Consider the following 12,255-nt stretch of genomic DNA (forward strand, 5'->3'; position numbering starts at 1 on the left):
TTACATCCACCACACCAGAGAAGAGGCTCATTTCATTCAGCACTTGATTATATGCTATGTAGTTTTAAAATTGATTTGAGAGAGAAGCTTGTTTCTTCGGCAAGATGGTTAAGTATCTCCCATATGTAAGTAAATAGAACTATTCATTTCCTACTAAGAGAAATTGGACAAATGAAGAGGCGAGGTGTCTATAGCTGGCTGGCATTGGATTAGTCATTGTTGATATTGCCACTTGTCAACCTGGAAAACCAGTGGTTAGAAAAAGGTTTACGTCAACCACTGAGAATTTGCCACCTTTGGCTGAAATACAAAGGAAATACTAGATTGGTTTCCCAAGGCTGGTGCATTGCTCCAGGAGGCCTCTCTAATGCCTGTAGTTTAAAAATTATAAAGATTGTAAATTCTGACCCACAATGGAAAAAGCACTGATGATATGGCTAATAGTATGAATCTGTTGCTCAGCAAGGATTTGGAAAATACTTATTTCCTATCTAATTAGATGAATGATTAACTCTTGAATGGGAGGATTAAAAATATAGTCCCATGACATCAGGAAAGCGAATCTGAATAACAGTCATTATTCTGAAACTGCCATTACTTTATCTCACTCAAGTTTTAAAAAATTAAGCTTCTAAGCTGTGAAACCCAGGCATCTGAAATATTTAGCTCACTTCCTGAGTGTCCTTAGCCGTCGGTCCTAATGTGGGAAATACAGTGAACCCTTTGGCAATTTACCCAGCAGCATGTGTAGGAGTTGCTCTTAAAAATGCAATTGATCATTTGTTCCTATAAAATTTCTTTCACAGACATTTGCCTCTGTAAAAATGCATTTAACATTAAGAATCTGACTTTAATCTGGATTTTTGGTTTTAAACTCTTCTGAAAGAAGAAAAGGTAGGTGGGAAGAAAAAAAGAGAGTTAGGTTTGATTATGGGTGTGTTATGTCTCTGCTACTTACTTATAAAAGGATTAGCTCTCCTTTCTCTCACTTATAATGAAATACAAAGAGCAACAGAAAAGGTAATTAATAGATTTCACTGCTCATAAAAATCAGGCATCATCAATGTGATTTAGGAGGGACTTCCCAGAGTGAAACTGCCAATATTGAACGGTGGACTGAATACTCTATTGATTTTGAACGTGGGAAATTTACGGATTTTAGTTGCCATAAAAACTGAGTTCAAAGACTCTTGTAGCTTTCTCGATGACTGGAAGGAAGGAAAGTCAGAAAAAAGAATAATTAATGTTCACAAGTGCAGAATTTCATGAATAGAATTAGCCTTTGCTTTTATGATTCAAAAGTTCTGTGGTAATCGGCAACAGTCATTAATGGAATAAGGCCTTAAGTCCACCTTACCTAACGAGTTTACCCATTAAGGTACTCATTTAATGTTTATTAAGCATATGCTATGTGCAACGCCACTGCTGAGTACTGAAATTTCAAATATGACTAAGATATGTTTGCTACTTACAAGTAATTCCTTGTGTAAAGTGATATGATGATGATTTGTGGTTTTATATTTAGTTAGGAAAGTAGTTTACCATTTCCACTGTTAAATAGATTTTCTAACTTTGACAAAAATATTACAAAGGCTTAGCTTGAGGTTGGTCTACCCCGGTGGGTAAGGATGCATTTACTTGAGGCCTTGCACTTTTTACACATTTTTATCAGAATCCAGGACACAGAAGCCTGCTCCCTTTGGATATGCTACTTAGAACATCTTGGCATCCTGGAACTTGGCTACATCTAGCTTCATAAAGGTAGTATTATTGCCTTTCACGTTTATATTATTACCAATAAAAAGAAATCTGTGCTATCACCTCCAAGCCAGCAGGCACCAAATACACAGAAGGACCATTTTTCCATCTGTACACTCTGGGAAAGGTGAGAGGCCAAAGAACCAGTTGGGAACAACAGGACAGGCAAGCAAATGGAGTCCAGGGGTCCCCAGCCCCTGTTAGGTACCAGGCCGCACAGCAGGAGGTAAGCAGCGGGAGAGTGAGCGAAGCTTCATCTGCCTCTCCCCATCACTCGCGTTACTGCCTGAACTAATGCCCCGCCCCCCCAGTTCCCCACCTCTGTGGAAAAATTGTCTTACACGAAACCAGTCCTTGGTGCCAAAACCGTTGGGGACCGCTATAGTAGACTTTCAATGCCTGGTATCATCAACCATGGGAGTTGGTTTAATGCAAAAGCTAAGCAATTATGTGCCATCCAATATGATCCACACTGCTTCTTAGATGAGATGTAATTGAGAATATTAACATGTCTGCTGCAAACACGTGCCAGCCAGAAATGAGGCTGTTCAACCACAGTATTATAAAGAAGGGAGAGGCAGAGAAGCAAACTCTGAGCACCCCAGCACTCTCCAGCGCCAGGCCCATGAACATGAGTGTCTCATCCACGCATTAGGTGAGCCCTATGGTGGAGAAGGATGCCACAGCCTGGCATGATGGAATGATGGTGAACCAAGGGAACCACTTGGCCACTGGCCTTTATCATGTGGTCACAGGAGCCCTCAACATCCTGGAGCTCTAGGTAACAGCTCTTTTCTTCCTAACTCCTAAGTGTCCTAATGGTTCAGGGCCCTCTGGCCATTCGATAAACATTCCTCAGAGCTTTACTTGTTTGCAGGCCCTGGATCTTCTACAGCTCCTACTTTTTACCCTGAATCTCACTCTCCTCCCACTTTCCAAGTCTCCCTTCTTGTGCCAAGTTTTCTTCTAAGATTTTTTTCTCAGATTCTCTTTTGTCATGTCTTCGGGGGTGTCCAAACACCTAGCTGCCTCGAATCGTTTTATAAATTAGGTGGGACGTAAATAAATAGGTCACACATTGATTTCTATCGCTCACATTCCCGCCAATTTACTACCAACTTTCCATGGTTGGAATATGGCTTTCTTCCCTTTCATTGCCCTCTGACTTTTGGCTGAAAGACGTTTGCACATTTCATGTCAATTAACTGAATAGTCTATAGGCAGGGTATTCATAACCACCTTTTTTTCTTTAGTTGCAAAAGTTACAATTTAGAAGTATGTAAAATAAAATATAAAATCAAACTTCTCTCCCTTTTTTTTTTTTTTTTTGGCTGCGCCGGGTCTTAGTTGTGGCATGCAGAATCTAGTTCCCGATCAGGGGTCAAACCCAGGCCCCCTGCATTGGGAGAGGAGAGTCTTACCCACTGGACCACCAGGGAAGTCCCAAATTTCTTTCCTTTTATAACATCGTGCATACTCCCTGGAGGTATGCACGGTTAACTGTTGGACTTCACAGTCCTACAGAGGACATATTTTTACATACATATATAACTGAATGGGTTTTCCTAATAAGCTCCCACCTGCTATCAGTGAATTAAAAAAATAGAGTTCTGGCTTAACTCTATTAATTAATTCTCCCAAAATAAATTTAATATTTCTCAATTTTTAAAATTGTAACCCATAGTAAGAAACACATCTTACATCACAATGCAGTACACAGATGCCTGTTTATGTATGTAAGAAAAATGGAAGCAATGTGTTTATGAAATACAACACTTTACTATGTTCAATTCACTCTAATCCTTTCTGTTCTGTTCTATTTTACTCTATTCTTTTAAATTGAAAGAAAAAATGTCAGTGGCAACCCCTTGGATTGATGTTATGACCAACAAATGGATTGTGACCTACAGTTTGAAAAACACTGATTTAAATGGTCCACCTTGGAGATAGTGAGGGTTTTCAGATAATTCCTTGGTTTCCCATTCCTCAGTACCTCCTGCCTTTTTGAATGATGTCGAGCGTATGAGGGTGGCCCCCAGGACTTCAGCTGGTCCCACAGCTCCTCACGGAACATCCCTGCATCGTGTGCTCGGGTGAGTATTCTTACAGACTGTGTATCACTAAAGGAGTAATTGCTGGACCAAACAGTTTGTGCCTTAGAAATTCTAATTTGCATTGTGGATTGCTTTTTTTTTCCCCTCCCAAATTTATTTATTTATTTATGTATTTTTATTTTTGGCCGCGTTGGGTCTTCGTTGCTGTGCATGGGCTTTCTCTAGTTGCAGCGAGCCGGGTCTACTCTTTGTTGCGGTGCGTGGGCTTCTCATTGTGGTGGCTTCTCTTGTTGCAGAGCATGCGCTCTAGGCATGCAGGCTTCAGTAGTTGTGGCATGCAGGCTTCAGTAGTTGTGGCTCGTGGGCTCTAGAGCACAGGGTCAGTAGGTGTGGCACACGGGCTTAGTTGCTCCGCAGCATGTGGGATCTTCCCGGACCAGGGATCGAACCCATGTCCCCTGCATTGGCAGGCAGATTCTTAACCACTGCACCACGAGGGAAGCCCCTGGATTGCTTTCTTAAACATCTTCTGCACATGTTCTAGAATACATAAGTGCATGCGGGGCCTAGATATGTCCAGGTAACAACAATAGAGCGTTAAGGCAAGACTCACAGTCACTCGAGGTATTCAGCCAGTCCTCAGAGAGTAGGTGTCTCTAGTGTCACCATGAAATCACCATTAAAGGAGACATGTCCCTACTGCTTCAGCAGGCTGTGCTCTAAGTGCCTCCTCCTGTCTATGGACAAGATCCTCTCTCCTCAGTCTGGATTAAAGATTTTTCCCTACCTAGGAGTCTACCTTTTCGGCTTGATCTACCTGTTTGTTTCTCTAGGTTCCCACGCCAACCCTCCCAGACCACCCAATGCATGAATTCTTTGTTTTACAGTTTTCCCAGCCTGGAATGCCCTTTTCATTGTTCTCTGCCTATTTACATTTTAAGTCCTGCTCGTCCTCTAAGGGCCAGTTCAAATCCACTTCTCCAGAAGCCTTCTGACCCGATGCTAGGCATGCAGAATTAACAGCCTTTGTCTGGGTTTCCACAACACTTTGCTTTTATAGCACTTATTTAATACTCCTTAGTATTATAATTGGGTGTTTACTTTTCCCGCTACAGTTAAGTTCATATCTTCACTCTGGCTATGAGTCCCTGTATGATATGGACCTGCTTACTCTCCTTCTTCACCTCATACCACTCTCCCCTCTGCCCATTCCACTGGCTCCCATGTGCCCTCATAATGCTCTCTAGACAGGCCAGATACATTCCCATGGGGGCGGGGGCACGCTCTTCCCCAAACTGTCTGCATGACTAGCTTTCTTTTGTCTTTTAAAAGAGTCCTTTCTTGGCTGATCACCTAATCTAAAACAGTCAACCAATAACTCTCCAGTACATAAGCCCATTGTATTTTTATAGCATCTATTACTACTTAATTTTCTTATTTGTTCGTTGTTTAACTAGCTCCACTATATTTTAAGCTCCATGAGAACTGGAATGGTTTTTTTCTTATTCAGTGATGTATCCTTGTTGTCTAGAACAGTGCCTGGTACATAGTAGGTGCTTATTAAATGTTTGTTGGCTAAATAAAATGATTAAAATATATATTCTTTAATGAAAGGGCCTTTGTTGATCTTTGGATCTCTATAATTCTGAACACATTAGCCTGAACATGACTTGGAGCTCAATTAACATTAATGAGTGAATTAATATACTTTATAAGATAGTAAAGAAGTGAAAAAGGAACAATGGTAATCTCAGAATCCATCATAAAATGTGTGGCTATTTTATATAATGTCAATGCCTATATAATTATTATTGTCACAAAAAACAAGCCAAACATTAATTTAGCATCTACTACATGCAAGACACTTTATTTTTTATTTTTTTTTGAATTTTATTTAATTTATTTTTTTATACAGCAGGTTCTTATTAGTCATCCATTTTATACACATCAGTGTATACATGTCAATCCCAATCTCTCAAGTCATCACACCACCACCCCCACCCCCCGCTGCTTTCCCCCCTCGGTGTCCATACTTTTGTTCTCTACATCTGTGTCTCAATTTCTGCCCTGCAAACCGGTTCATTTGTACCATTTTTCTAGGTTCCACATATATGCATTAATATACGATATTTGTTTTTCTCTTTCTGACTTACTTCACTCTGTATGACAGTCTCTAGATGCATCCACGTCTCTACAAATGACCCAATTTTGTTCCTTTTTATGGCTGAGTAATAGTCCATTGTGTATATGCACCACATCTTCTTTATCCATTTGTTTGTTGATGGGCATTTAGGTTGCTTCCATGACCTGGCTATTGTAAATAGTGCTGCAATGAACATTGGGGTGCATGTGTCTTTTTGAATTATGGTTTTCTCAAGGTATATGCCCAGTAGCAGGATTGCTGGGTCATATGGTAGTTCTATTTTTAGTTTTTTAAGGAACCTCCATACTGTTCTCCATAGTGGCTGTATCAATTTACATTCCCACCAACAGTGCAAGAGGGTTCCCTTTTCTCCATACCCTCTCCAGCATTTGTTGTTTGTAGATTTTCTGATGATGCCCATTCTAACTGGTGTGAGGTGATACCTCATTGCAGTTTTGAATTGCATTTCTCTAATAATTAGTGATGTGGAGCAGCTTTTCATGTGCTTCTTGGCCATCTGTATGTCTTCTTTGGAGAAATGTCTATTTAGGTCTTCTGCCCATTTTTGGATTGGGTTGTTTGTTTTTTTAATATTGAGCTGTATGAGCTGTTTATATATTTTGGAGATTAATCCTTTGTCCGTTGATTCGTCAGCAAATATTTTCTCCCATTTTGAGGGTTGTCTTTTCATCTTGTTTATAGTTTCCTTTGCTGTGCAAAAGCTTTTAAGTTTCATTAGGTCCCAGTTGTTTATTTTTGTTTTTATTTCCATTACTCTAGGAGGTGGATCAAAAAAGATCTTGCTGTGATTTATGTCAAAGAGTGTTCTTCATATGTTTTCCTCTAAGAGTTTTATAGTGTCAGGTCTTACATTTAGGTCTCTAATCCATTTTGAGTTTATTTTTGTGTATGGTGTTAGGGAGTGTTCTAATTTCATTCTTTTACATGTAGCTGTCCAGTTTTCCCAGCACCACTTATTGAGGAGACTGTCTTTTCTCCATTGTATATCCTTGCCTCCTTTGTCATAGATTAGTTAACCATATGTGCGTGGGTTTATCTCTGGACTTTCTATCTTGTTCCATTGACCTATATTTCTGTTTTTGTGCCAGTACCATATTGTCTTGATTACTGTAGCTTTGTAGTATAGTCTGAAGTCAGGGAGTCTGATTCCTCCAGCTCCATTTTTTTCCCTCAAGACTGCTTTGGCTATTCGGGGTCTTCTGTGTCTCCATACAAATTTTAAGATATTTTGTTCTAGTTCTGTAAAAAATGCCATTAGTAGTTTGATAGGGATTGCATTGAATCTGTAGATTGTTTTGGGTAGTATAGTCATTTTCACAATATTGATTCTTCCAATCCAAGAACATGGTATATCTCTCCATGTGTTGGTATCATCTTTAATTTCTTTCATCAGTGTCTTATAGTTTTCTTCATACAGGTCTTTTGTCTCCCTCAGTAGGTCTATTCCTAGGTATTTTATTCTTTTTGTTGCAGTGGTAAATGGGAGTGTTTCCTTCATTTCTCTTTCAGATTTTTCATCATTAGTGTATAGGAATGCAAGTGATTTCTGTGCATTAATTTTGTATCCTGCTACATTACCAAATTCATTGATTAGCTCTAGTAGTTTCCTGGTGGCATCTTTAGGATTCTCTATGTATAGTATCATGTCATCTGCAAACACTGACAGTTTTACTTCTTCTTTTCCAATTTGTATTCCTTTTATTTCTTTTCCTTCTCTGATTGCCATGGCTAGGACTTCCAAAACTAGGTTGAATGATAGTGGTGAGAGTGGACATCCTTGTCTTATTCCTCATCTTAGAGGAAATGCTTTCAGTTTTTCACCATTGAGAATGATGTTTGCTGTGGGTTTGTCATACATGGCCTTTATTATGTTGAGGTAGGTTCCCTCTATGCCCATTTTCTGGAGAGTTTTTATCATAAATGGGTGTTGAATTTTGTCAAAAGCTTTTTCTGCATCTATTGAGATGATCATATGGTTTTTATTCTTCAGTTTGTTAATATGGTGTATCACATTGATTGATTTGCGTATATTGAAGAATCCTTGCATCCCTGGGATAAATCCCACTTGATCATGGTGTATGATCCTTTTAATGTGTTGTTGGATTCTGTTTGCTAGTATTTTGTTGAGGATTTTTGCATCTATATTCATCAGTGATATTGGTCTGTAATTTTCTTTTTTTGTAGTATCTTTGTCTGGTTTTGGTATCAGGCTGATGGTGGCCTCATAGAATGAGTTTGGGAGTGTTCCCTCCTCTGCAATTTTTTGGGAGAGTTTCAGAAGGATGGGTGTTAGCTCTTCTCTAAATGTTTGATAGAATTCACCTGTGAAGCCATCTGGTCCTGGACTTTTGTTTGTTGGAAGATTTTTAATCACAGTTTCAATTTCATTACTTGTGATTGGTCTGTTCATATTTTCTCTTTCCTCCTGGTTCAGTCTTGGAAAGTTATACATTTCTAAGAATTTGTCCATTTCTTCCAGGTTGTCCATTTTATTGGCATAGAGTTTCTTGTAGTAGTCTCTTAGGATGCTTTGTATTTCTGCAGTGTCTGTTGTAACTTCTCCTTTTTCATTTCTAATTTTATTGATTTGAGTCCTCTCCCTCTTTTTCTTGATGAGTCTGGCTAATGGTTTATCAATTTTGTTTATCTTCTCAAGGAATCAGCTGTTAGTTTTATTGATCCTTGCTATTGTTTTCTTTGTTTCTATTTCATTTATTTCTGCTGTGATCTTTACGATCTCTTTCCTTCTGTTAACTTTGGATTTTGTTTGTTCTTCTTTCTCTAGTTCCTTTAGGTGTAAGGTTAGATTGTTTATTTGAGATATTTCTTGTTTCTTGAGGTAGGCTTGTATAGCTATAAACTTCCCTCTTAGAACTGCTTTTGCCACATCCCATAGGTTTTGGACTGTCGTGTTTTCATTGTCATTTGTCTCTACGTATTTTTTGATTCCCTCTTTGATTTCTTCAGTAATCTCTTGGTTATTTAGTAATGTATTGTTTAACCTCCATGTGTTTGTATTTTTTACGTTTTTTTCCCGGTAAATGATTTCTAATCTCATAGCATTGTGGTCAGAAAAGATGCTTGACATGATTTCAATTTTCTTAAATTTACTGAGGCTTGATTTGTGACCCAAGATGTGATCTATCCTGGAGAACGTTCCGTGCGCACTTAAGAAGAAAGTTTAATCTGTTGGTTTTGGATGGAATGTCCTATAAATATCAATTAAATCTACCTGGTCTATTGTGTCACTTAAAGCTTGTGTTTCCTTATTAATTTTCTGTTGGGATGATCTGTCCATTGGTGTAAGTGGGGTGTTAAAGTCCCCCATTATTATTGTGTTACTGTCGATTTCCTCTTTTATAGCTGTTAGCAGTTGCCTTATGTATTGAGGTGCTCCTACGTTGGGTGCATATATATTTATAATTGTTATATCTTCTTCTTGGATTGATCCCTTGATCATTATGTAGTGTCTTTCCTTGTCTCTTGTAACATTCTTTATTTTAAAGTCTATTTTTATCTGGTATGAGTATTGCTGCTCCAGCTTTCTTTTGATTTCCATTTCCATGGAATATCTTTTTCCATCCCCTCACTTTCGGTTTGTATGTGTCCCTAGGTCTGAAGTGGGTCTCTTGTAGACAGCATATATATGGGTCTTGTTTTTGTATCCATTCAGCAAGCCTGTGTCTTTTGGTTGGAGCGTTTAATCCATTCACGTTTAAAGTAATTATCGATATGTATGTTCCTGTTACCATTTTCTTAATTGTTTTGGGTTTGTTTTTGTAGGTCCTTTTCTTCTCTTGTGTTTCCCACTTAGAGAAGTTCCTTTAGCATTTGTTGTAGAGCTGGTTTGGTGGTGCTGAATTCTCTTAGCTTTTGCTTGTCTGTAAAGCTTTTGATTTCTCCGTTGAATCTGAATGAGATCCTTGCTGGGTAGAGTAATCTTGGTTGTAGGTTCTTCCCTTTCATCACTTTAAGTATATCATGCCACTCCCTTCTGGCTTGTAGAGTTTCTGCTGAGAAATCAGCTGCTAACCTTTTGGGAGTTCCCTTGTATGTTATTTGTCATTTTTCCCTTGCTGCTTTCAATAATTTTTCTTTGTCTTTAATTTTTGCCAATTTGATTACTATGTGTCTTGGCGTGTTTCTCCTTGAGTTTATCCTGTATGGGACTTGCTGCGCTTCCTGGACTTGGGTGGCTATTTCCTTTCCCATGTTAGGGAAATTTTCGACTATAATCTCTTCAAATATTTTCTCTGGTCCTTTCTCTCTCTCTTCTCCTTCTGGGACCACTATAATGCGAATGTTGTTGTGTTTAATGTTGTCCCAGAGGTCTCTTAGGCTGTCTTCATTTCTTTTCATTCTTTTTTCTTTATTCAGTTCCGCAGCAGTGAATTCCACCATTCTGTCTTCCAGGTCACTTATCCTTTCTTCTGCCTCAGTTATTCTGCTATTGATTCCTTCTAGTGTAGTTTTCATTTCAGTTATTGTATTGTTCATCTCTGTTTGTTTGTTCTTTAATCTTCTAGATCTTTGTTAAACATTTCTTGCATCTTCTCGATCTTTGCCTCCATTCTTTTTCCGAAGTCCTGGATCATCTTCACTATCTTTATTCTGAATTCTTTTTCTGGAAGGTTGCCTATCTCCACTTCATTTAGTTGTTTTTCTGGGGTTTTATCTTGTTCCTTCATCTGGTACATAGCCCTCTGCCTTTTCATCTTGTCTATCTTTCTGTGAATGTGGTTTTTGTTCCCCAGGCTGCAGGATTGTAGTTCTTCTTGCTTCTGCTGTCTACCCTCTGGTGGATGAGGCTATCTAAGAGAGAGGCTTGTGCAAGTTTCCTGATGGGAGGGACTGGTGGTGGGTAGAGCTAGCTGTTGCTCTGGTGGGCAGAGCTCAGTAAAACTTTAGTCCGCTTGTCTGCTAATGGGCGGGGCTGGGTCCCCTCCCTGTTGGTTGTTTGGCCTGAGGCGACCCAACACTGGAGCTTACCCGGGCTCTTTGGTGGGGCTAATGGTGGACTCTGGGAGGGCTCACGCCAATGAGTACTTCCCAGAACTTCTGCTGCCAGTGTCCTTGTCCTCACGGTGAGACAGAGCCACCCCCAACTCTGCAGGAGACCCTCCAACACTAGCAGGTAGGTCTTGTTCAGTCTCTATGGGGTCACTGCTCCTTCCCCTGGGTCCCGACATGCACACTACTTTGTGTGTGCTCTCCAAGAGTGGAGTTTCTGTTTCCCCCAGTCCTGTCGAAGTCCTGCAATCAAATTCCGCTAGCCTTCAAAGTCTGATTCTCTAGGAATTCCTCCTCCTGTTGCCAGAACCCCAGGTTTGGAAGCCTTACTTGGGGCTCAGAACCTTCACTCCAGTGGGTGGACTTCTGTTGTATAAGTGTTCTCCAGTTTGTGAGTCACCCACCCAGCAGTTATGGGATTTGATTTTATTGTGTTTGCGCCCCTCCTACCGTCTCATTGTGGCTTCTCCTTTGTCTCTGGATGTGGGGTATCTTTTTTGGTGAGTTCCAGTGTCTTCCTGTCAATGATTGTTCAGCAGTTAGTTGTGATTCCGGTGTTCTTGCAAGAGGGAGTGAGAGCGTGTCCTTCTACTCCACCATCTTGAACCAATCTCTCTGAACAAATGTAGTTTCAGCCGTCATCATGTGCAGGAAGTGGAAAGAGAGCAAAGGCAAGGAGCCAGAGCACACAGGCTGAATCATCCCGAAGCACGTCCTAGGACCAAGGTGGATGCAGAGCGTAGCAGCACGAAAGTCCAAGCCACTTTAAATTGCATTATCTAATTTGATTTTTTGAGCAATCATATATATTATTTTCGCAAATGTGACGCATTTGGTAACTGAGTTCAAAGAGGCAAAGTGATTTGTTATGTGGTGACACAGTAAATGTAAGAAAGGGGATATGGCCTAATCGCCCAGCCCATGCTATTTCAATGTATACGTATGAATATTATAAAAATCTTGGGAAATTAAAAAAAATGTATTGCTGAAAATAGCTGTCTTACTTTGAGCTGATTGTTGCAATTTTTACATTTTACCTATTAAATTTTTTTTCTTAAGTATACAATGGACTCTTTTCAAACTTATCTATTGATTTCAATAATCGCAGAAAAGAGGTAGCCATCTGCTCCTTTCTTATTAGCACTCCCATTCTTGGGCAAGTCTGGATGGACACCCCTCATGATATGTGTGTTCCACTGATGTGTCCATTTTTAGACAGAATTTTATGATCTCACATCTCTCAAAATGACTTTAATGTGGTTTTTAAGT

Source organism: Eubalaena glacialis, chromosome 2 (genome assembly GCF_028564815.1).
Source record: "Eubalaena glacialis isolate mEubGla1 chromosome 2, mEubGla1.1.hap2.+ XY, whole genome shotgun sequence".
NCBI classification, from domain to species: Eukaryota; Metazoa; Chordata; class Mammalia; order Artiodactyla; family Balaenidae; genus Eubalaena; species Eubalaena glacialis.